This window comes from Rhinatrema bivittatum, chromosome 2, assembly GCF_901001135.1.
Source record: "Rhinatrema bivittatum chromosome 2, aRhiBiv1.1, whole genome shotgun sequence".
In the NCBI taxonomy this organism is placed as follows: Eukaryota; Metazoa; Chordata; class Amphibia; order Gymnophiona; family Rhinatrematidae; genus Rhinatrema; species Rhinatrema bivittatum.
This window is the reverse complement of record NC_042616.1, coordinates 74,911,763-74,936,898: the sequence shown is the minus strand read 5'-3', so window position 1 is coordinate 74,936,898 and position 25,136 is coordinate 74,911,763. Positions and strand designations below refer to the sequence as shown.

The 25,136-nt window shown below is 42.7% G+C and overlaps 1 protein-coding gene and 1 long non-coding RNA gene across 2 annotated transcripts in view; one reads left to right on the top strand and one right to left on the bottom strand.

Annotated features, from left to right (window-relative positions):
* Nucleotides 1–25,136, top strand: part of ADCYAP1R1 (ADCYAP receptor type I) — a 596,453-nt gene that overhangs the window by 417,900 nt on the left and 153,417 nt on the right. The window lies entirely within an intron of this gene.
* Nucleotides 1–25,136, bottom strand: part of LOC115084051 — a 117,927-nt gene that overhangs the window by 3,228 nt on the left and 89,563 nt on the right. The window contains exon 3 of the long non-coding RNA XR_003854462.1: nucleotides 438–516. This is a non-coding gene — a long non-coding RNA (uncharacterized LOC115084051). The remainder of the gene's footprint in view (nucleotides 1–437; nucleotides 517–25,136) is intronic.

The window sequence follows — 25,136 nt, the reverse complement described above, 5'->3', positions numbered from 1 at the left end:
TTATTAGCTAAGGTTTGATCAGAAATTAGACCAAAGCTTTTTTTATAATAAAATCTAATATTAAACCTTTAGAAGATTTATTTATTTTATTTATTTGCAATTATTCACAGTCCTGCTAATAATGGATAGTGTATTTTTTTTTCTATTTAATTTATAAGGTCTCAAATTACAACAAAAGGGAAAAAAACTATGGCTCAAACAAACTGCAAAACTATGTACATAGCGGGGACTAGGCTTTATTCTGGTAGGAAGAATTATTCTTCATATAGTTTTAAGAGGAAGATTTTGCATTTACTAGTTTGAATGTACTATCAACAATATAGAAAAGCAAACTATACTAGCATCATAATACTTTATGTATACTGTATATATTGTATTATTTATGATGTCATTACATTGTTGTTTTAGGTTGGGATCCATTTGATGGTCAGACTCACCCAGGTAAGATGACTTTTCACAATGATCCCATCAACCTCTTTCTCTTAGGTGTTGGTTCATACAAAATCATTTTGACCTCTAGAAGGCAAATAAGAAGAAAGATTCAGGTTTTGGCATATGATTATTGTGAAACCAGACATTTATAAGGCAGAAAACAACAAAGATATTTGGAATGACCTGAAAAATATATGGGGAATGAAAGTGTGAAAAGTAGGCTGAGTGGTTATATATTATGTCATAAAACACTCTACACACAATCTGGTAAAAGCAACATTTAGTTTACTATATGTTGTAAATATATGGTATGAAATCAGCAAAGAGAAACCACATCATAATGAATATTAGTAGAAGCACACAACATCACAGTAGGCATTAAGTAGATTAATCAAGTAAATAATATTGCAATCACAGAGAAAAAAATAAAGAAAAGGTATTATACAGAGAATATTCTTCTCATAGGTCCTGCTTGCTAAGGAATTATGGATTCTTGAAACGAAGGACTGTAGGACACAGTGAACTCCACATATAGAACCAGCTATTCACTCTCTTGTTTGTGGCTCATTCAGTGGCTCACAGTTGAACACAGCTGTAACATATCTTATTTTCTCTGACTTTACTTCAGTGACTGCAAGTTAGGTGTTTCAGTTTGCACCCAAAACTCTGACATTAGCCATCTGGAATTGTCAAGCTGTAGCAATCAAGACTCACAGTTACAGTAAGATGTATGACTCTAGCTATGACTGTTAGGGAGTTCTCCTGTACTAGTCTCCTGAACTCTGGCTGTCATCAATGTTATCTCTTAGAACAACAAATTTTAGAGGAATCAAATGTTTCTTGCCTCCTACCTTATCAGCTCATCAGTAACAGCCAGAGACAATGTGCTGAGACAGTGTTTCAGGATTTAATAATTCTTATGCTTAAGCTGTACTAAGCTATGTGCAGTGTACATATTGATCCACATTTATCAATGTATTGGGGGTTGTTTTGATCCATAGCTAACCCATTTTCATGTTACAATGTCTTCAGGAAATCTTAACTAGCTTCCTAAAATAATCTTCTTACAGAAAGAGAAGGAGCCACTAGTGATGCTCTATGACAGGGTATTGTCTTCATAGATTTTACATATTGTGCTCCTTACCTTATACACAATTTTCAAGCAACAGATTTTTATTATGCTGGGAGGATTTGTTTTTAATTACTTTTGTCTTTAAGCCTCATAATCAGCAGGTCTAAAATGTATCTTTGTGAGGCCAGATAACTAGCCACTTAATTGGCTATCTTCAAAAGTTATCCAGTTAAGTGCAGTCCAATATCAAAACACAAAAATATTTCCATGGGCCTTCATCCTAATTCCCCACCCCACCTCAAATATAACAAATCCTTTGCTTTCCATGACTCCTCTAAACCCCTTCTATACCAAAATCATGGTTATAGTCCTCTAGGCCTCCCCCTCCCACCTCAGAAAAAAATTGGCCAAATTCACCAGCCTTCAACACCTCCCCCCATACAGACCTCCCACCCACCCAGTACCTTAAAATATGCTCTTATGTGGCCCGGAATCACCCAGTTATCCTGGGTGCTTCTAGCATAGCTCTTAGCAGTTGCACTGGGAGCATAAGGTATCAGCATAATTGTTCAGCCAGCTGCCTGAAGCGCCCAGAATTACCACAGACAGCAATTTAAATCCACATAAGGGCATATTTTAAAGTACTGGGTGGGTGTGAGGACTTGGGGGGGATGAGGGCATGGGGGGCGTTGGATGGCAACAGGTCTGGAGGGCCATTGCTGTGATTTTGATGTAGAAGGGGCTTTGGGGGGGGATCATGGCCAGCAAGAGCTTTGCTACATTAAAGGTGGGGGGATAGGAATCAGGACAGGGCCCAAAGTGAAGGATATTTTGTACAAGACTGCCACTTCAGTGGATATCTTTTGAAGATAACTGGTTATGTGACTGGTTATCTGAATATACAAGGCCGCATAACCTTACACCTAACTGACCTTATTCAAAAGTTAACTAGTTAGGTTTAAACTTATCTGGTTAAAGGTAGACAGATAACTTTAATCGGGGATATTTAGTGGGACATTTATCCCACTGAATATCTGGGACAAGTTATCTGGCTAACTTTAGACAATAACTGGGTGCACTCAGCAGTGTACTGAATATGGACCTCTGTGATTTTTTTTTTTTTACTTGTTCTTATGATGTCAATGTTATATTCCTTTATTTTTGACTAGGGTTATCCTTATTCTAAATAGCAAGCTTTAGAAAAATATGGAGGATTTTGTCTTCCCTTCTAGTCAGAGGTGTGAAGGTGCCAGGATCAATCACCTCCACTCCCCTTGGTGTATTTTACTATTGACACAGGTTTGGTGCCCTGAGTCTGTTTCAACGTTTCTGTTCCAAATCAGAGTCAAATAAGTTTGGAGCAGGAAACGTTTTCTAGCTTTGACCTTCACTCTGTTCTCAAGTCCAAAAAGCCAATTTTAGACCATAGACAAATTCAGTTCCAGGTTCAGTGTAGTCCCAGACTTCCATTGAATTAATGATATCTGACCGATCAATATTCAGAGGTCCACTGTCAAAGTTACCTGAAAACTTTTTGCGGGTATCTTTACCCAGATATTCAGTGGCATTTTTCCAGGTAAAAATGCTGCTGAAAATAATTGGACATCTAGATAACTCACAAGGGGCTCACGGGGCATTTGAATATTGGGAAATATTGTCGCGGACCAGGGCACCCCAATCCCCCTTCCTCCCAATCCTAAGATAAAAACCAGTCCTGTGATAGTGGCAAACTGAGCCCCCATCACTTCCACCCAAAAGGGAAAAATAGTAGAGAGCGGAGTGGAGGAGTAGACTCGTGGTTTGTAGCAGCAGCGAGGAAGACAGTGTTCAAATCCCATCACTGCTCCCTGTGACCTTGGGCAACTCACTTCACCCTCCGTTACCTCCGATCCAAACTTTGGGCCAGATTCATTAAGGCTTTTCTCCCATTTTGTGTCTATCAAGGAAACCCTTAGGGGTAGATTTTATAAAGTTGCGCACACGCTTACTTTTGTTCGCGCACCAAGTGCGAACAAGAGTACATGGGATTTCAATAGATGCGCGCGTATCCATTAAAATCCTGGGTCGGCGCGCGCAAGGCTGCCCAAAATCGGCAGCCTTGCGCGCGCCGAGCCGCGCAGCCTGTCTCCGTGCCCTATGAGGCTGCTCCGAAATCAGAGCGGCCTCAGAAGGGACTTTTCTTCGGCCTCCCTCCACCTTCCCCTCCCTTCCCCTACCTAACCCCCCCCCCCGGCCCTATCTACACCCTCCCTACCTTTGTTGCGAAGGTTAAGCCTGCTTGAGGCAGGCGTAACTTGCATGCGCCGGCCGGCTGCCGGCGCCATGTTCCAGTCTGGGGGCTGGTCCAGAGGACGCGGCCACACCCCTGGAACGCCCCAGGGCCAGAACCACGCCCATGGCCCCGCCCCAGATGACCCGTCGGTCGCATCACCTCCCCCCCCCCCCCCCCCCCCGACACGCCCCCTAGTGAATCAGATACTTAGATTGTAAATCCTCTGTTAATGGGGAAATACCTATATTACCAAAATGTAATCCACTTTGTTAGTGTCTGAAAAAGCGGAATATAAATCAAGTAAATAAATAACTACAGAGGCAGATTGCAGTAAAATAGCCTAAGGGATTTTTTTTCAAAACTGGCCCTTGGGTATCTGTCACCCTCAAGCACTTTCCCTGCAGCACATGTGCCAGCTCCCAAAAGCACGCCAAATCAACCCTGGAATCTGGTAGAACTGAGCCAAAATATCTCCAAAAAAATTTCATCTTTCTTAAATAACTAAGAAGTTGAGCACATTCCAGCCTAGATCTGAGTAGAATCCCCATTCCATTCATCCAAATTGCTGGGGCTCCCAGTCCCTACACATTTGCTTATATCTCTTATAGAGATATATTCTGGATTCTCAGTCTGGCTCTTAAACCAATTTGCAAGTAATGACACTGCCAGCCAGTGTCAGACACACACACATGCTCAATCACAAACAGATTTTTAGATTCTGGAAACATTCAAGTATATTTAAAATGGGCTAAGCCTGTAAATTTTGGGGTTTAGGTGCGTGGCCGGGCCTTGTGCATGCCGCGTACATTTTACAACAGGCCCAGCCACACGCATAAACCCTGGTATGCGCTGAAGTGCAGGGCCTCTCCAAAGGGGTGGGCTGGGGAGGGGGGGGGCGAGGTCTGGGCAGGGAGGAGCAGGCCGGGAAAGCGCAATTTGACGCTGTCCTGGGGAAGCGAGCGCCAGCAGCCGGCTGGTGCATGGAGATTACTTCTGTCCAGAGGAGCAGTAAGTACCAAAATAAAAAATCGGGGGATAGTTAGGTTAGGTCTAGGGGGCGGGGAGGAGAGGGGAAGAGGGAGGAAGGTTAGGTAGGGAGGTAGGGATTGTCCCTCCCAGTCCGCTCCTTAATTGGAGCGGACTGGGAAGAATGCTGATCGCATCACCACAAGTAATTGGAAAATCCCTCCCGTATATGCGAGTCATGGGTCACCTGCACATGCGCCCGCGGATTTTAAAATCCGATGTGCGCGTGGCCGTCAGCTTTTATAACATGTGTGCACCAGGAGGGGGTATAGGGCTGCCATTGCCCACAATATAATTTTTGATCTTTGTGGAGGGAGGAAAGGCTACTACTGCCAGACCCTCAAACATGTCCAGGAGGGGAGGCTCTTTCCTTCTCCTGCTGGACTGAATATTAAGTGTGAATACAGCTGACAACTACTGCACATTTGGGGTGAATTTTAAAAGGTCCATGTCAGGGTGTTCCAGGGTAGGGTCAACATTTACGCATGTAAATGAGGATTTTAAATCCGACGTCTGCAGTATGTGTCAGACTGTTACCTATGCTTATTTACTTCTGCTCTTAATGAGACATAAGTCAGAATTAAACTAGTTATTATTATTGTTGTTATTATTTATTATTTATTTCTTTTTATATACCGATATTCACCCTGGGTATCACATCGGTTTACATGATGTAAGTGAGATGGTGTGATTATAGACCACACTATTTTATATTACAAAACAAGTATTAATTACATCGAGGTGAGGTTTTGATACTAATACATTCATACAAAATACATTTGGTGAGTATATAGGTAGGCTTTAAATTGTTATATAAGGATATATATAAGTATTCTACATACTAAATATAGGTATTCTACATACTAGACTAATGTAATCAATACAGGTAACACTATAGAATCAGCTAGAATGCTGTAAGCGTTAATTCATTTGGGTGGTCGGCTGTTTTTTTAGAAGATTGAGGAGGGTTGGCTGATGTTTGATTTTGTGGGGTTGTAGTAGGAGTCCTGGAGTTAGTTGTCGGTTGGGTAGGCTTTTTTGAATAGCCATGTTTTTAGTGATTTCTTGAAGTTCTGTGGTGAAGGTTCTATTCTGAGATCTTCTGGTAGTTTGTTCCATAACGTAGGGCCAGCTATTGAGATTGCTTGTTCTCGGATTGAGACGAGGTGAGCCATTTTGTTGGAGGGTATGGAGAGTAATCCAGTGTAGCTGGAGCGCAGGTTTCAGCCAAAAACTGACTTGGGGAGGGGTCTGGAGAGAGGGGGGGAGTGTGGGCTGAAGAACTAGAAGGGTCTGAATGATCTAAAGATAGACTGGGCAAACTGGAGTACTAATTTACTACTACACAATTTGTAAGAGAAAAGCATACAACTTTATTATCACAAGTTTCAAAAACAATTTAGGAAATGTGTCCTAAAATATAAACCCATACACTCACTCATTCACACTTTAAAAACATCCATCTAATACAAAAATGGTAGTCAGCCCTATGACCCCAAAAATTTATACAATAGTATATATATCATGTTTTAGTGCAAAATTGTACACATTGGCTTCCCTGTGGATGTACCCACTTACAGTCTATGCCCGGCTTTCGCCCTTGTCTACTTAATACTTCACAAAAACATAAAACATGATTATACAATGCTATACATCACTGTTGCCTATCCTCAATTACTCTTTATTTGGCTGACTTCCTTATGTAAATCTCTTTAGAATAAACGTTCTTCACTTTGCTGTTAATAGTTATTCACTGTGGTCTGACCCCAACAAGCAGCCCCTGTTTCACATCCATCTGCTTCCTCAGGGGGACTGCAACCACTGAGAAAACAAACCTAAATTTTAGATACACCTAAAGACAAATACCCAGGACACATTAACCACCATAAATACTTAGAAGCCTTTTACCACAAGTCGTCTATTATTCAGCATATTCCAGGCTGTCCACCAATTTCAAAGCTGTCTTCAACTGTCTCCCATTTCTTCCAAAAACCAAATTTCTCATAATGCAGCAAATCTCCTCACAATAGATGTAAACCTAAATAATACCAAACACACATACTAAACACCCAGCCTCATTAAATTTGAAAACCACACAGCCTGTACCTAGGTCTTACATAAGTCCAATCACTTACCGTTTCTCTAACTTTCCAAAGAATGTCTCACAAGAGACAGACATTTCCAAACACCTTCATTTCCAACCAATTCAAAGAACATCCAACTGCACCACAAATTCACTGTGGTGAATAACATCTCTCCCTAGGCTTTTTTTAAAGCAGCTTACAAGGGCCACCGCCCTAATGCGGTGAGCCGCACACCTGAACGTCCCCCCCCAGTGGCACGTGACGTGATGATGTCATCATACGCTGGTATCGCACCAACCAAAGCACAAAATGATTAAAATTACCACACTCTATATGCCAATGACAACCACGTCACACCACAACATATACTAGAACACCAATCATCCAACCACTAACAAAACTCACAACGCATACCTGCTAAACCACCAATATAGACCCACTCTAATGCCTCCAACAAATACCCACTCTGATACATCCAGCAAGTACCCACTCATATTCATTACATCCCCCATGCAAAACACACATTGCTAACCATTCAATCTAACTTCCATACATCTTCATACAAAAACCACAACCAAATATAACTCGCAAATCAAATACTAAAACATTGATGTAAATGACAGCAATACTATATTTAAACCAAAGGGAATACTATATGTGCAACTACTTTCCATTTGTCCCCTCAGAAAAAAGCTATCCACTCTAATTCTGCATTTAGACCATGAGGCATCAAAGTTTGCCCATCAAAAATGCATTGCTGTTCCCATTGAGTTAAGAGATGCTGTGTATCTCCCTCTGGATTTTGACACTGTTTAACCACAAAAATGTTATGTCATCAATACTATGTGATTTCTGTAACCAGTAATTTACTAATGGAGCTGACTCTTTTTAATACGTACACAACTCTTGTGTTCCACAATTCTTTGTCTGATAGTTCTATTGGTGTGACCAATATATACCATTGTGCAGGGACACACAATGGCGTAAACAACCCGTTCTGATGAACAAGTAAAATGACCTTATAGTACATATGGATGCACATGAAATTTGAACTGATACTGTGTTGAATTTGTAACACATTAGAACAAACTGAACAGTGGCCACATTGAAACTGGCCACGAGGCTGAACACTAACTGTGAAAGTCTCTCTTCTTTTCAATCTCTCTCTTAAATTTTTGCCCTTCTTAGTAGCAAAAATAGGTTGCTCGGTGAAACCGGGTAAAGATGATATTACTGGCCAGTGTTTCAATATACTTTGTTTTATGGCTGTAGTTTTAGATGAATACGGAAGCGAAACTTTCTCTCTATGCTGAACTCTCAAAAGATTATCTCGATTTGCATAAAGACCACGCTTAAACACCTTCTTAATGAGTCGCTTATTATAACCACGTTCCACAAATCTATCAGTGAGTTCTTGGGCCTTAGCCCTATATTCTTTTACAGAAGAACACAGTCTTCTATATCTCAAGAACTGCCCATATGGTATATTTTCTTTAAGCTTTCTAGGATGAAAACTCATAGCATGAAGCAGTGTATTCCTATCTGTAGGCTTTCTAAACACTGTAGTTTCAATATTAATATCACACTTAATAACCTTCATGTCCAAAAAAGCAACAGAGATAGTATCTCTAACAAAGGCAAACTGTAAACGAACATCACATTGATTCATATATGATTGAAAGTCCAACAAAGAGGTTTCATCCCCCTTCCACAAAAAAAACAAATCATCTATATATCGCTTCCAAATCATAATAAACTCAAAAGATTAGGAAGGATATATATATTGAGTTTCATATTGTGCCACATATAATCCTGCAACCGTAGGAGCCAATGGGGAACCCATTGGAATACCTCTGACTTGTTTGTAATAGGTATTATTGAATCGAAAATAACTTTCAGTCAGTACCAGTTGTATCAACAAATTGTACTTTCTGCCAGACGTCACAACCTCTTTCAACAGTTTTTGTACTATCAACAAAGCTTGTGATTGGGGAATACATGTGTAAAAAGAGGATATGTCAGCCGTAACTAGCCACTGTACTCGATCTATTTGTACCTGTTCCATACTTCCCAAAAAATCCATAGAATCTCTAACATAAGACTGTACCTGTGTCACTACAGGCTGAAGTAACCGGTCAATATACTTAGCAATAGGTTCAAACACAGAACCAATGCCAGACACAATAGGCCTACCCGGCGGTGTAGCAATGATTTATTAATTTTTGGAACTGTATAAAAATATGGGACAGTAGGATGTGGTTGAAACAACCAATTAAATTCTTGACGTGTAATAATTCCACTTTGTAAAGCAGTGTCCAACAAATCCTTAACCCGAGTGGGTACTTGCTTGATGTATCAGAGTGGGTATTTGAGGAGGCATTAGAGTGGGTATATATTGGTGATTTAGCAGGTATGCGTTGTGAGTTTTGTTAGTGGTTGGATGATTGGTGTTCTAGTATATGTTGTGGAGTGGTGTGACGTGGTTGTCATTGGCATATATAGTGTGGTAATTTTAATCATTTTGTGCTTTGGTTGGCACGATACCAGCGTATGATGACGTCATCACGTCGCGTCCCGCTGTGGGGGACGTTCAGGCATGCGGCTCACCGTGTTAGGGCGGTGGCCCTTGTAAGCTGCTTTAAAAAAAGCTTAGGGAGAGATGTTATTCACCACGGTGAATTTGTGGTGCAGTTGGATGTTCTTTGAATTGGTTGGAAATGAAGGTGTTTGGAAATGTTTGTCTCTTGTGAGACATATTCTTTGGAAAGTTAGAGAAACGGTAAGTGATTGGACTTATGTAAGACCTAGGTACAGGCTGTGTGGTTTTCAAATTTAATGAGGCTGGGTGTTTAGTATGTGTGTTTGGTATTATTTAGGTTTACATCTATTGGGAGGAGATTTACTGCGTTATGATAAATTTGGTTTTTGGAAGAAACGGGAGACAGTTGAAGACAGCTTTGAAATTAGTGGACAGCCTGGAATATGCTGAATAATAGACGACTTGTGGTAAAAGGCTTCTAAGTATTTATGGTGGTTAATGTGTCCTGGGTATTTGTCTTTAGGTGTATCTAAAATTTAGGTTTGTTTTCTCAGTGGTTGCAGTCCCCCTGAGGAAGCAGATGGATGTGAAACAGGGGCCGCTTGTTGGGGTCAGACCACAGTGAATAACTATTAACAGCAAAGTGAAGAACGGTTATTCTAAAGAGATTTACATAAGGAAGTCAGCCAAATAAAGAGTAATTGAGGATAGGCAACAGTGATGTATAGCATTGTATAATCATGTTTTATGTTTTTGTGAAGTATTAAGTAGACAAGGGCGAAAGCCGGGCATAGACTGTAAGTGGGTATATCCACAGGGAAGCCAATGTGTACAATTTTGCACTAAAACATGATATATATACTATTGTATAAATTTTTGGGGTCATAGGGCTGACTACCATTTTTGTATTAGATGGATGTTTTTAAAGTGTGAATGAGTGAGTGTGTGGGTTTATATTTTAGGACACATTTCCTAAATCGTTTTTGAAACTTATGATAATAAAGTTGTATGCTTTTCTCTTACAAATAATGTGGTTATATATATATAGAGAGAAAGTGGTTCTACTTCACCCATTGTGTATACCTGATACGGTTACCGAGTACTAATTTACTATGCACATTAAAGCTGACAAATCCCTAAGGAAGATATGTGAATTGCTTATATAACAGCTAAAAATTAGGAGCACACATAGGCATGCTGAGGTATATTTTAAATCATGTGCACAAACTTGCACAGATAATTTAAAATTCCAGTGTAGTCTGCTCGCATGATCATACTCAAGTTCATTTTAAAGTTACCGTCCTAATAGTCATTCATTCCATTCCAAGGTGAATAAACTAATCCATATTAGGGATGTGCAGGAGAAAAAGATTCATTTTTGGTTCGTTTGCGGGAGGTTTATTGCCCATGAATTGTGGTTCATGGATTGTTTGATTCATTTCATTAGTGAGGAAGAAACCGAATCAAATAATTTAAAAAATAAACTCCAAAATGGCCAAAAAATGAAAATGAGGCCTTCTCAGGGCCTAGCGTCCACCTGCCTTGAAAAATTCCAGGGCCCCACTTACCCAGTCCAATTGAGATACACCAGTGAGACCCAGGCCCAGGCCAAAGCTTCAACCTTGAATAGGCCAAGGGAGGCATATGTTGCTGCTACTTTGGCCTATTCAAGACCAATGCTTCAGCCTGAGCCTAGGACAGAGCCCAGACCCAGGGCATGTCCAAAATCCAGGGCCTCAGACAGGACCCAGCCCGATGATGCAACTTGTCCTGCAGGTGGGTCCCGATGCCTGGGCCTTGGTCTAGGCTGGAGCCCGGACCCAGGCCTGCTGCCATGACCTAGCCTCAAAGCCAGGTCTCAACTTCGGGCCTCGGCCCAGACCCAGACCCAAGGCCAGGGATTGGCCTAGAGGCCAGGTTCTGCTGCCTGGAGCCAAGGTCTTGCAGCTGCTCCTGTGTCATTCACTTCTTTCCTTCTGATGCTGTCCACTAATTAACCCCAGTCATGGCATCAGAAGAAAACTAGGGGATGACGCGGGAGCAGCTGCATGGCCTGAGCTCTGGGCTTGAGCCTCAGCCAGGTGGTGTGACCCAGCATCCAGGCCAAGGCCCTAGCATTCAGACCTGGCCTCCGGGGCAGGTTGTGTCACAGGGCCTGGGTCCAGGTTCTGACCTAGGCCAAGGGCTGGGTGTCAGGATCCAGCCTCCTGGTTGGGTTGTGGCATCGGGCCTGGGTCTGGCCTGAGGCCCAGCCTTGCTATCGAATACCCGACAGATCAGTAAGACCTTTTCAGGTCTCAGCCAAGACCTCGGCATCATGTTGGGCATAGGTCAAGACCCCAATGACGTGCTCAGGTGCAGGTGGTGGCCCCTACTTTAGGCATCTGTCTGTGCCATAGGCAAAGCCCCAGCTTTGGGCCTAGGCTTAGGTCAAGATGCCCGTGTCACACTAGAACATAGGCCATGGCCCCTGATTTGGCTTAGGCTCGATGCATTCTTTTCAAACAAATGTATCAAATAAGGTTTGTTTCATTCAGGGGGACCCTGATTTGTTTTGCAGCCCCCAAATGAAACAAATTGCCCTTATTCATCATGTTTTTGAAATATGTTTGAAATGAATGTACATCAGAAAAGCCAAAGAGCAGTCCTAAAGTTAGCTGGATAAATTTATTCAGCTAAATTTTCTAGCTTGCCTGCAGCTGAATATGGACCTCAATTTATTCCCCCACCAAATAATTATTTTTAAAAATTACTTTTCATTGTTCATTTTTATCATTCTATATTTACCTAAACAGGTAAATGATTTATTTTTCTCTTTCTTAGGCTGGGACACTTTGGAAGACTTTGCTGAAACTCACCCAGGTAAGAAACATGACACTAAAGAAACCGAGGATTGCTTAACTATAGCAGGTATTTTCCAAGATAGGAAGATATCAGTCCTCACAGTTGGGTGAAATCATCTGACAGAGCCTGGGTTAATGCCATGATTTGAGAGCTTCCACTGCTTTTGGCATGCTCTGCTGAGTAGGTATCGGTTATTCTGTGTCACAACTATTGCGCTGAGCCCTCCTCAGTTCAGTATATATCTATATATGGTGAAGCAAACTCCTAGGAGAGGTGGCGGGGTTCTGGGAGGACTGATAAACTGCTGACTTTGGAGAATATCTGCTACAGGTAAGCATCCTTTGCTTTCTCTGAGGACAAGCAGAATGTTCAGTCCTCACAGGTGGGGAATCCCTAGATACAGATTGCAGATGACACCAAAAATCAATCAACCAAGAAGGTGTGGAAAACATGATAAGGGATCTAGTGAATCTTGAGGAATGGTCTAGATACTGTCAGCTACATTTTACTGCTAAAAAATGCAAAGTAATGCATTTAGGGTGCAAAAACCCAAAAGAGAAGAACAGTATTGGAGGCAAAATTATTCTAAGCACAAAAGAGGAGTGGGGTCTAGGGGTGATTGCATCTGATGAACTTAAGATGGACAATTGGGTGGATAAAGCAATCATAAAAACCAGAAAGATGCTTCACTGCATAGGAAGAGGAATGTTCAGCAGAAAAAGGGAGGTAATGTTGCCCCTGTATAGATCCCTGGTGAGACCTCATTTGGAATACTGAATACAGTTCTGGAGGCTGCACCTTCAAAAAGATATATACCGTTTGGAGTCAGTTTAGAGGATATCTACTAAAATAGACAGTGGTCTTCTTTCTAAAGCATATGGGGATAGGCTTAAAGATCTAAATATGTATTCCCTAGAGGAAAGGCAAGATAGAAACGATATGATAGAGACCTTTAAATATCTCAAAGGTTTCTATGCCAAAAGGCTATCCTCTTTCAGTGAAAAGGAAGCTCTAGAACAAGGGGGGTCATGGGATGAGGCTGAAAGGGGGCAGACGCAGGAGTAATCCAAGGATATATTTTTTACAGAGAGGGTAGTGAATGCATGGAACAGCCTCCCAGTGAAGATGGTAGAGGCAAAAATGGTATCTGATAGGGATGTGCATTCGTTCCCTACGAATTGGCAATCTGCAATGTATAGGGACATATTCGTTGTATTCGTGGAGAAGCGAAACGTATCGCGATTCCCCACGAATACAACGAATCTTCGCCGAATTATTCGGCCGTCTAAAGGAGCCAATTTAAACACCCCTCTCCCACACCCTCCTGACTCCCCCAAGACTTACCAAAACTCCCTGGTGGTCCAGCGGGGGTCCAGGAGCGACCTCCTGCACTCAGACCATCGGCTGTCAGTATTCAAAATGGCGCCGATAGCCTTTGCTCTCACTATGTCACAGGGGCTACCGGGCCATTGGTCAGCCCCTGTCTCATGGTAGGAGCACAAGATAATGCCAGCCAGCCATTGCTCCTACCATGTGACAGGGGCTGACCAATGGTACCGGTAGCCCCTGTGACATAGTAGGTCAAAGGCTATCGGCACCATTTTGAATACCGGCAGCTGAGGGTGTGAGTGCAGGAGATGGCTCCCGGACCCCCCGCTGGAACATCAAGGAGTTTTGGTAAGTCTTAGGGGGGTCAGGAGGGTGGGGGGATTGTAGTTAATTTAATTTTAGCAGGGGCGAATAAGAATTAACATCTAAACGTATCGGGGGGGGGGGGCCCTTGCTGAATGCAACGTATCTGCCCCCCGACGAATACGAATCCCAAATGCAACATATGGCGTCCCTCTGCACATCCCTAGTATCTGAATTCAAGAAAGTATGGGATAAATACAAAGGATCTCTGAGGGAGTGATGGGAATTATCAAGGCTAGATAAATTTAACTGATGGGCAGACTAGATGGGTCATATGTTTTTTTTCTGCTGTCATGTTGCTATGTTTCTACATTTTTAATTTCCATGCTGTCTCTTATCCTTAACCTTTCCCAGGAAAGAGAAAAAATAAAATCAGCAAAAGGGCATTGGCTCTGTCTTTATGGTCCAGTGAGACCATTACAGCAGAAAGAAGAAAATAAGCAGCCCTTCACCTGTGCAAATCCAAAAGTTTCTCAGCTTTTTTTTTTAATCTCTGTGAGAGCTTTTATAAAATCTTCTCTGCCAATAGCTAGAAAATACATACAGTTTCTTGAACATGCTCTGACATTACAGTGGAACTGGATCATGTGTAACTTGATCCAGATAGCACCTATAGGCTATTTAAAAATATGCTACACCATGATTTCTTATCTTTGTGGTTTTATTGCCAACTTGTCCTGACTCAGCTCTGACAGGACTGTGAGATCACTTAGCCAAGGGTTGGTTGCCATAGTTACCACCTCCTGTTTATTTACTCAGAGCAAAGCCATAGACTTGTATGAGGAACAAACAAATGAGATATTTTTAATTGTATTTGTAGGACTGCTCCATTCATTTTGGGGAATCATGAATGAAATTAATATGGACTCCTTCAATGTATTTTACACATTAGTTTCAAACAAATTCATATCCCTATTCTCTAGGTATTAAGCCCTTCCACATGAACTCCTCAGTCCAGGTTGGATGTGTGAGATGGTTAGAATAATTTGGAAAGGTCATAGCAGCACAAGATCACTCCTCAATATTAAAATTAAAGTTATGGGTCAGGTCAACCTCCTGCCCTACTTTCCCCTCCTCACCCACCCAGAATCCCTTCCTGCACCCTCCCGCCTCACCTGTAACTCTCTCAAACCTCTAAGACCAGCCAGAGTGGTAAAGTTGTACCACTCTGGCAGCTTTAGCATTGCTCTGTCAGAAGTGCTATTAGTGTTTGCCACCAACATTGTTGTCAGAGTCTTATCTTACAGCAGTCTTGGTAGGATATGCTACCATTACTATGAGAGCAACATTAGAAGAAACATAAGAACATAAGAAAATGCCATACTGGGTCAGACCAAGGGTCCATCAAGCCCAGCATCCTGTTTCCAACAGTGGCCAATCCAGGCCATAAGAACCTGGCAAGTACCCAAAAACTAAGTCTATTCCATGTTACCATTGCTAATGGCAGTGGCTATTCTCTAAGTGAACTTAATAACAGGTAATGGACTTCTCCTCCAAGAACTTATCCAATCCTTTTTTAAACACAGCTATACTAACTGCACTAACCACATTCTCTGGCAACAAATTCCAGAGTTTAATTGTGCGTTGAGTAAAAAAGAACTTTCTCCGATTAGTTTTAAATGTGCCCCATGCTAACTTCATGGAGTGCCCCCTAGTCTTTCTACTATCCGAAAGAGTAAATAACCGATTCACATCTACCCGTTCTAGACCTCTCATGATTTTAAACACCTCTATCATATCCCCCCTCAGTCGTCTCTTCTCCAAGCTGAAAAGTCCTAACCTCTTTAGTCTTTCCTCATAGGGGAGTTGTTCCATTCCCCTTATCATTTTGGTAGCCCTTCTCTGTACCTTCTCCATCGCAATTATATCTTTTTTTTGAGATGCAGCAACCAGAATTGTACACAGTATTCAAGGTGCGGTCTCACCATGGAGCGATTCAGAGGCATTATGACATTTTCTGTTTTATTCACCATTCCTTTTCTAATAATTCCCAACATTCTGTTTGCTTTTTTGACTGCCGCAGCACACTGTTCCGACGATTTCAATGTGTTATCCACTATGACACCTAGATCTCTTTCTTGGGTTGTAGCACCTAATATGGAACCCAACATTGTGTAATTATAGCATGGGTTATTTTTCCCTATATGCATCACCTTGCACTTATTCACATTATATTTCATCTGCCATTTGGATGCCCAATTTTCCAGTGTCACAAGGTCTTCCTGCAATTTATCACAATCTGCTTGTGATTTAACTACTCTGAACAATTTTGTGTCATCTGCAAATTTTATTATCTCACTCGTCGTATTTCTTTCCAGATCATTTATAAATATATTGAAAAGTAAGGGTCCCAATACAGATCCCTGAGGCACTCCACTGTCCACTCCCTTCCACTGAGAAAATTGCCCATTTAATCCTACTCTCTGTTTCCTGTCTTTTAGCCAGTTTGCAATCCACGAAAGGGCATCGCCACCTATCCCATGACTTTTTACTTTTCCTAGAAGCCTCTCATGAGGAACTTTGTCAAACACCTTCTGAAAATCCAAGTATACTATATCTACCTACCGGTTCACCTTTATCCACATGTTTATTAACTCCTTCAAAAACGTGAAGCAGATTTGTGAGGCAAGACTTGCCCTGGGTAAAGCCATGCTGACTTTGTTCCATTAAATCATGTCTTTCTATATGTTCTGTGATTTTGATGTTTAGAACACTTTCCACTATTTTTCCTGGCACTGAAGTCAGGCTAACCGGTCTGTAGTTTCCCGGATCGCCCCTGGAGCCCTTTTTAAATATTGGGGTTACATTTGCTATCCTCCAGTCTTCAGGTACAATGGATGATTTTAATGATAAGTTACAAATTTTTACTAATAGGTCTGAAATTTCATTTTTTAGTTCCTTCAGAACTCTGGGGTGTATACCATCCGGTCCGGGTGATTTACTACTCTTCAGTTTGTCAATCAGGCCTACCACATCTTCTAGGTTCACCGTGATTTGATTCAGTCCATCTGAATTATTACCCATGAAAACCTTCTCCATTACGGGTACCTCCCCAACATCCTCTTCAGTAAACACCGAAGCAAAGAAATCATTTAATCTTTCCGCGATGGCCTTATCTTCTCTAAGTGCCCCTTTAACCCCTCGATCATCTAACGGTCCAACTGATTCCCTTACAGGCTTCCTGCTTCGGATATATTTTTAAAAGTTTTTACTGTGAGTTTTTGCCTCTACAGCCAACTTCTTTTCAAATTCTCTCTTAGCCTGTCTTATCAATATCTTACATTTAACTTGCCAATTTTTATGCTTTATCCTATTTTCTTCTGTTGGATCCTTCTTCCAATTTTTGAATGAAGATCTTTTGGCTAAAATAGCTTCTTTCACCTCCCCTTTTAACCATGCCGGTAATCGTTTTGCCTTCTTTCCACCTTTCTTAATGTGTGGAATACATCTGGACTGTGCTTCTAGAATGGTATTTTTTAACAATGACCACGCCTCTTGGACATTTTTTACTTTTGTAGCTGCTCCTTTCAGTTTTTTTCTAACAATTTTTCTCATTTTATCAAAGTTTCCCTTTTGAAACAGCCATAGCAGTTTCACTTCACCATTAACAGTAGGGTGTAGGAAGAGCTTTTGAGCGATTGGCAAGGCTGAAGTGGGGCAGAAGGGAGCCCAGACCCATTACTTTAATTTTAATACCAAATGGTGAAGGCACCTCAGAAAGCTATGGTAAAAACATTTTTTTATTTTGACATGTCGGGGGGGAGGGGAGTTCAGGTGCTATGCCCAGACTGCTTTTTAAGTATTTCGGTGACTATAGGGAAGAATCAGGCTTGCTGGCCCAAAACAATATTGTTATTGTTGGGTGTTTTTTGTTGTTCTTTTACTTAACTGTCTATATTTTGAATATAGGAAACCACATGGTGAATACAATTGAAAGATATACAAAATTCAGACATGGGTAATAAAAACGAAAAGTGTCCAAATTAATTCACAAAACTGTTTTCAAACAAATACAGTTATAAAAAGAAAAACATATTTATTATGATATCATCTAATATGTGAGCAAGTACACACAAATTTAAAAATGTTCCCAGCTAGGCCATGGTTTCACTAAAATACAACTGGCTTCTTCAGGGGATACCTACAAACACATTAATTAAAACCAACAGAAAAGGGAGCACAAAAAAAACAACCCAATGTGACTAAATGAAATAGGTATATATATATTTTTTATTTTTTATTGATTTATGTATAATATTTTATTATTTTTATTAATTGTGAATGTTTTTATTGTTTATTACTCACTTTTTGATGAGAGTTATACAATTTTTATAAATAAATAGATTGATGATTGCAACAAAGTTTTCTTGTAGTGGGCAGTAGAAGTGACAAGACAAATGTATCACTGATGATAAGCTTTAAAAGGATTTGAAGCAAGTTTTTAACCATGGGTATGACAGTGTACGTGAAGATAAGATGTAGCTGAAACATAATGGAAAAAAAGAAGAAAAAAAGAAAGAAAAAAATTAAATTGAAATCCACAACACTAGAACCTGCTGCACAATGTACTATGATAATTTAAATGCTCACCTTGTTAAATTTTTAAGAAATATATAATGCTATTAGTGCCACACCATAATAATAATTGAACCATTGCAACCTATTCAAATAATTATCAAAATGTTAAATAATACAAAAAAGACAATGAAAAGTAGTCAGCGATTAGAATAAACAAATAGGGATAGATTTACAAACACAGTGGGGTAGATTTTATAAATTTACGCGCGCGCGTACTTTTGTTCGTGCACCAGCCGCGCGTATCTTATAAAATCCGGGGTCAGCGCGTGCAAGGGGGTGCACATTTGTGCAACCTGCGCATGCCGAGCCCGGCGCGCACTGCCTGTTCCCTCCGAGCCGCTCCGAAATCGGAGCGGCCTCGGAGGGAACTTTCCTTCCACCTCCCCTCCCCTTCCCCTCCCTTCCCCTACCTAACCGACCCCCCCGGCCCTATCTAAACCCCCCCTACCTTTGTTGGCAGATTTACGCCTGCCGAAAGCAGGCGTAAATCTGCGCGCTCCAGCGGGCTGCTGGCGCGCCATCATCCGACCCGGGGCTGGTCTGGAGGCCTCAACCATGCCCCCGGCCAGCGTCACACCCCTGACACGCCTCCCACCCCGCCCCAAAATTTGTGCCGCCCACCTGACACTCCCCCGACACACCCCCTTTGCAAAGTCCCGGGACTTATGCGCGTCCCGGGGCTTGTGCGCACCGCCGAGCCTATGCAAAATAGGCTCGGCGCGCGCAGGGGGTGTTGGGGAAGGTTTTCGGGGGGTACGCGCGTATCCCTTTGAAAATCTACCCCAGTGCACGTAAATCCCGGGATTTACGCACATGGTCGGGCCTTATGCCCGCTGGGCCAATTTTTAAATGGATCCAGCCACGTGTGTAAACCACGGGACACGTGTAATTTCCCAGGGCTTTAAAAAGGGGTGGTCCGGGGGTGGGGCAGGGCTAGAGGCACCTGGCACATCGGCCATTTGCCGCTGTGCTGGGGGATCGCGAGCCGGTAGGGTGCTGGTGCATGCAACTTGCTCCTGCTCCTTGGCAGGAGAAAAAGGTAAAATAGAAAAATTAGGGGTAGTTAGGATAGGGATAGGGGGAGGGCAGGATAGTGGAAGGGGAAAGGAGGTTAGGCTAGGGGGCTGGAAAGTTCCCTCCCAGTCCGCTCCTTAATTGGAGAGGACTGGGTGGGAATTGGGGAAGGCCCCGATGCGTCGCCACGCGTATTTGCAAAACTATACTCCCCCTTGCGTGTGCCACCCTGAAATTTTATAACATGCGTGCGCCAGCACGCGCATGTTATAAAATCTCGCGTCCATGTGCGCGCATCGGGTAGCGCACACACATGGATGCGTGCGCATAAGTTTTGAAAATCTACCCTATAGTATATAACAAACTTACCAGCACTAAAATACGTTCCGAAAACCATCGGATATCTCTACTAAGCCTCTTAAATGGAAAAACCAAGAAAAAGTAGTAGAAAATAAAGACATGACAGAATGCCATGTAGAGATGGAGACCAATGAATGAAGAGAAAAACAGCTGTCATAAAATAGAACTCCATTCGATATCCAGGTTTAAACCATGAGGATCAATAGTTTCTCAATCAAAAATGAAGCGCTGCTCCTTTTGAACCAGTGCTTTAGAAATGTTGCCTCCTTGATGTAACTTAATCTGATAGACAACAAAAAACTTTGTCTTCCACCTATTTCATTTAGTCACATTGGTTTGTGATGTGTGTACTTTTCTGTTGGTTTTAATTTGTGTGTTTGTAGATATCCCCTGAAGAAGCCAGTTGGTATTCTGGTGAAACTGTGGCCTGTAGTTGGGAACACTTTTGTGTTTTTATATTTGTGTGTACTTATACACATATTAGATGTTATAATAAACATAAAAAATTCCTTTTAACTGTTTTTGTTTAAAAGTTTTCAAAATTCATTCAAACACATTTTATTTTTATTTACCTATATTCTGAATATAGCCAGTTAAATTTAAAGTTATATAGGTACATGCACCTGATAGCTTTAGGTTGCTCTGTAGTTGACCAGACTTATTCTGATAAAATTCTTTGCATAACTCTGAATATCAGATTTATCCAGAAAACTTAGACCCAGACCACAATGCCACAGAAATGTCTTTGCTTTATCTGGATACATTTAATCTGGGTAATGACTTACCTGGAAAAAATGTAGCTGCTAAAATTCAGCTGGATATGAATATGAACCTAAAAATGTCTTATATTGATGGCTAGATTTTAAAAGCCCTGTGCGCGTAAATCCTCCCGGATTTACGCGCACAGGGCACTCACGCGCCGGCGGCCTATTTTGCATAGGCCGCCGGCGCGCGCAAAGCCCCGGGACGTGCGTAAGTCCCGGGGCTTCGTAAAAGGGTCGGGAGGGGGCATGTCCGGGGGTCAGGGGTGGGTTCGGGGGCGTGGCGACGGTTCAGGGGCGGGCCGGGAAGTCGGTCCTGAGTCCCCCGGCACTGCGGCCTGTGCCGGGGGGTGCGAGGCGGCGCGTGCAAGTTACACCTGCTTCAAGCAGATGTAACTTGCCCAACAAAGATATGGGGGGATTTAGGTAGGGCCGGGGGGTGGGTTAGGTAGGGGAAGGGAGGGGAAGGTGGGGGGACGCGGAAGGAAAGTTCCCTCTGAGGCCGCTCCGATTTCGGGCGGCCTAAGAGGAACGGAGGCAGGTTGCGCGGCTCGGTGCACGCAGGCTGCCGATTTTGCGCAGCCTTGGGCACGCCGACCCCGGATTTTATAAGATACGCGTGGCTATGCGCGTATCTTATAAAATCCGGCGTACTTTTTAAAGATCTACCTCTTAGGCGGAAAATAACAGAGAGATATAAAAAAGATCAACAGAAGGAATCAAGGATGCAAAACAAAAGTAAGGAGCAAGAAACTTTTAATTTTTTTGTAGCTAATCAGCACTTGCTTAGCTACTAAAAACAGAAGTAAAATTTCATAATTGATATGTCCTAAACATTGCAGCAAAGGGAAGGGCTTTTGCCTTTGTGATGTAATTTGCAGAAATAAAAAAGTAAGCAATATAGTCAAAAGTTGCAAAGGTTGTCACGTTTGTGGCTTTCATGATCCCCCAGCCCTGTCTGTTTTACAATGAAACACTGCAGAAATGCGTTCCCAGTGCCTTCTGCACATTTTGCATCACTGTGTGTGTGTGCAATGCAGGGCTTAAGTTTTCCCACATCCATATGCAATTCACGGTGTCTGTACAATTAGGGCGCCAATGGATATAATCCAATTTAAGGTCCTATTGTGGTCTGAATTTATGCTTTTCACTGCATGCTGAACAGGTTCTCTCAAGAGAGGAGATGGAAATGTTTTTTTCTTTTTTAAAAGAAACACCAGGCCTATGCCCTTGGACTTTCATGTTAGTGTTCAACATTTTGACTATAAAATATCCCTGAATATAGACAACTTGTAAAACTGAGAGTCAAATTCTGCTAAAATGATAAGGCTTCTGTAACCTTATTGCATGGAGAGCTAATTCTAATTGCAAGACTTATTTTGATCTGCTTCTTTTTTTGACATTTTGCTAACAGTTCATTTACTATGTTCAGATGTAGGAGTTGTCAGCAGGAACTGCACAGAAAATGGTTGGTCTGACCCTTTCCCTCACTACTTTGATGCCTGTGGGTTCGACGAGAATGAAACAATGTCTGGAAACCAGGTAGGCAACTCCACTCTTTCAGATCAAAGCCCCAGAATCAAGAAAGCATTTCTTCCTGCCTCAATCAGCATGAAACTGTGTCATGAAAAGCGTAGCTTTCACAGAAGTAAACCAGTGCCAGCGGACCACCAATCTAATGAAAGAAAATGTACTACTGTTCCAGTTACATATTCAGTATATGCAATAAAGCATAGCCCTTCCTAAAAGAAATCTGGAGAATGTCTTTTTGATGTACCGTAAATTCCAAAAATATACACCATGCATTACTTATGTGTGGTGCACACAGAACCAGAGATTATATCTCATATTACTAATGGCGATTAAAAACATTTTTTTGAAAATAAGAGGCTGATTTTCAAACAGCCCGCATCATGGTAAAGTCTTCATGTATACTGTACACACAGACTTTAGTGAGGATTTTCAAAGTGAAATAACGTATGCAAATTCATTTTGAAAGCCCTCAGGCAACTGGTGGAGTATGAGCACACATTACCTTGCACAGAGTTATACCTGCTCCAAGCTGGCTGTAACTTGGGCGTGCTAAGTTACATGAAGGGAGAGCAACTTTCAAATCTATTCACGGTAGGGATGTGCAGAGCAAAATTTTATGTTCATATTTTTTATGTCCGAAAGGGGGTCCCACTTGCGGCCAATATGGACATAAAAAAAATCCAATGAGTTGGGTATATGTACATATGTGCAAAAAAAAATTTTAAACCCCCTCACCCTCCTTAATCCCCCCCCCAGACTTACCACAACTCCCTGGTGATCGAGCGAGGAGTGAGGACGTCATTTCTGCAATCCTTGGCGAGAAGCATGTGACGTCGGTGGCACGTCGAGTGACGCGGCATCACGTGATTCCCGGCAAGTTCGCGCCGGACGGCTCGTTCGGCCCAAAAAGAACTTTTGGCCAGCTTGGGGGGGCCTCCTGACCCCCCCAAGCTGGCCAAAAGTTCTTTTTGGGCCGAACGAGCCGTCCGGCGCGAACGAGCCGGGAATCACGTGATGCCGGCGTCACTCGACGTGCCGCCGACGTCACATGCTTCTCGCCAAGGATTGCAGAAATGGCGTCCTCACTCCTCGCTCCATCACCAGGGAGTTGTGGTAAGTCGGGGGGGGGGGGATTAAGGAGGGGGAGGGGGTTTATATTTTTATTTTGGCTCAACAATCGCGATTTCCCACATATCGAACATATCTATGTTCGATATGTGGGAAATCCGATCGTTTATGTCGAATCAATTTTTTAAGTAAAAAAAAATATGAGTTGCGTTTTACTAATGCGGTCAATCCGAATGCACACCCCTAATTCACGGTACTTCATTTGCTAGGAGGACATGCAGAAATTAATTCTAGAGCCTTATAAACTGTGCTGACTTTGTAAAATGCTACATATTTCGGCTCCAAAAGTATGTGTATCAGCACATGAATATATTTCCAGTGCAAGAAAACACATTCTCTACCCATTTCATAAATATACATGTGTATATTTTACACGCAAAATAACTGTGACACTCTTGGGCAGATTTTCAATCTTACGCACACTCCCTCCCTCTTTCCCCTCCCTTCCCCTATCTAACCCACCCCCTGCCCTATCTAAATCCCCCTTTACCTTTATTGCGCGCCAACCCCCGGCACAGCTGCTGTGCCGGAGGACTTGGGACCACCCCCTGCCTCACCCCAGACCGCCCCGGACCACCCCCCCACCCCCGCCCCCGGATCACCCCGGAATGCCACCCCGGCCCCACCCCCGACCCGCCCCTTTTTCGAAGCCCCGGGACATACGTGCGTCCCGGGGCTTGTGCGTGCCGCCGAGCCTATGCAAAATAGGCTCGGTGCGCGCAGAGGTAGGTTTTAAAGGGTAGGTTTTAAAGGGTAGGTTTTAAAGGGTTATGTGCATAACCCTTTAAAAATCTACCCCTGTATGAATAAACAATCAGCATTAATTGCGGAGGCAGGTATTTTATAAAGTGTGCATATATATTGTTTGAAAATACTTACTAGAGTGTGTACTTGGAATCACCACTTCACCCAGTCCTTCTCCAGTCTCTCCCTGCCTATCAGTCTCCACTCTCTTTGATGAGAAGCAGGCCAGAAGCACCTGGAGACCACCCTGCCAGAGGCGAGAGACAGAGAGCAGCCTGGAGAGAAGGCAGGCAGGAGTAGGAGCCTTCAAGCTGGAGAGGAGAAAGTGAGTGAAGAAACCGGGGAAGAGAAACACTGGTGGGTTAGACTGGGAGCAGAGACAGACACTGATGGGTCAGATAGGAGAGTGAGAGACAGTAACACTAGTTTGTTGGGTGAGGGGAGAGACCGTGGTGAGGGGAAATAAAGGGATTGGTAATACAAGCTAATGGGATAGAAAGCTGGGTACAGACTGGGGAGAGAGAGTGGTGGTGAAAGGTTGGCAGCAAGAGAGATAGACTGGGGACAAGAAAGAGAGATTGGAGAGGGTGAGCTGAAATGGAGAGAGTGGGGGAAGAGAAAAACCCGTGGATCAGAATGGGGAGATAGACGATCATGGGCCATCATGATTATAATTTGTAATTTTCTCCTCCCTTTTCCTCCTCCTTGTTTTAATCATTATGTTTTACTTCAGCGACACATTGTAGAATTGTCATGTCAATATAGTTCTCTGAAACTGAATCTGAGAGATAATGGTGGTTCAGGCTGGATGGACAGAGACACTTGGAGAGGGGATAACTAGAGAGAAGAGGAAAAAAGGATTAGTGGGGACTGACTCGGGAGGAGAGAGAGGGACTTGTGCTGACAGACTGGGAGGGGAGACAGTGTAGTGGGGAAAAGCTGGTGGCAGGCTGGAGAATGGGTGTACAGAGGGAGATTAGAGGGGACAGGCTGCGAGGGGAGGGGGAGGAGGGAAAGTGTCAGTGATGGACTGGGGGGGTCCCTGAATACGTTGGAG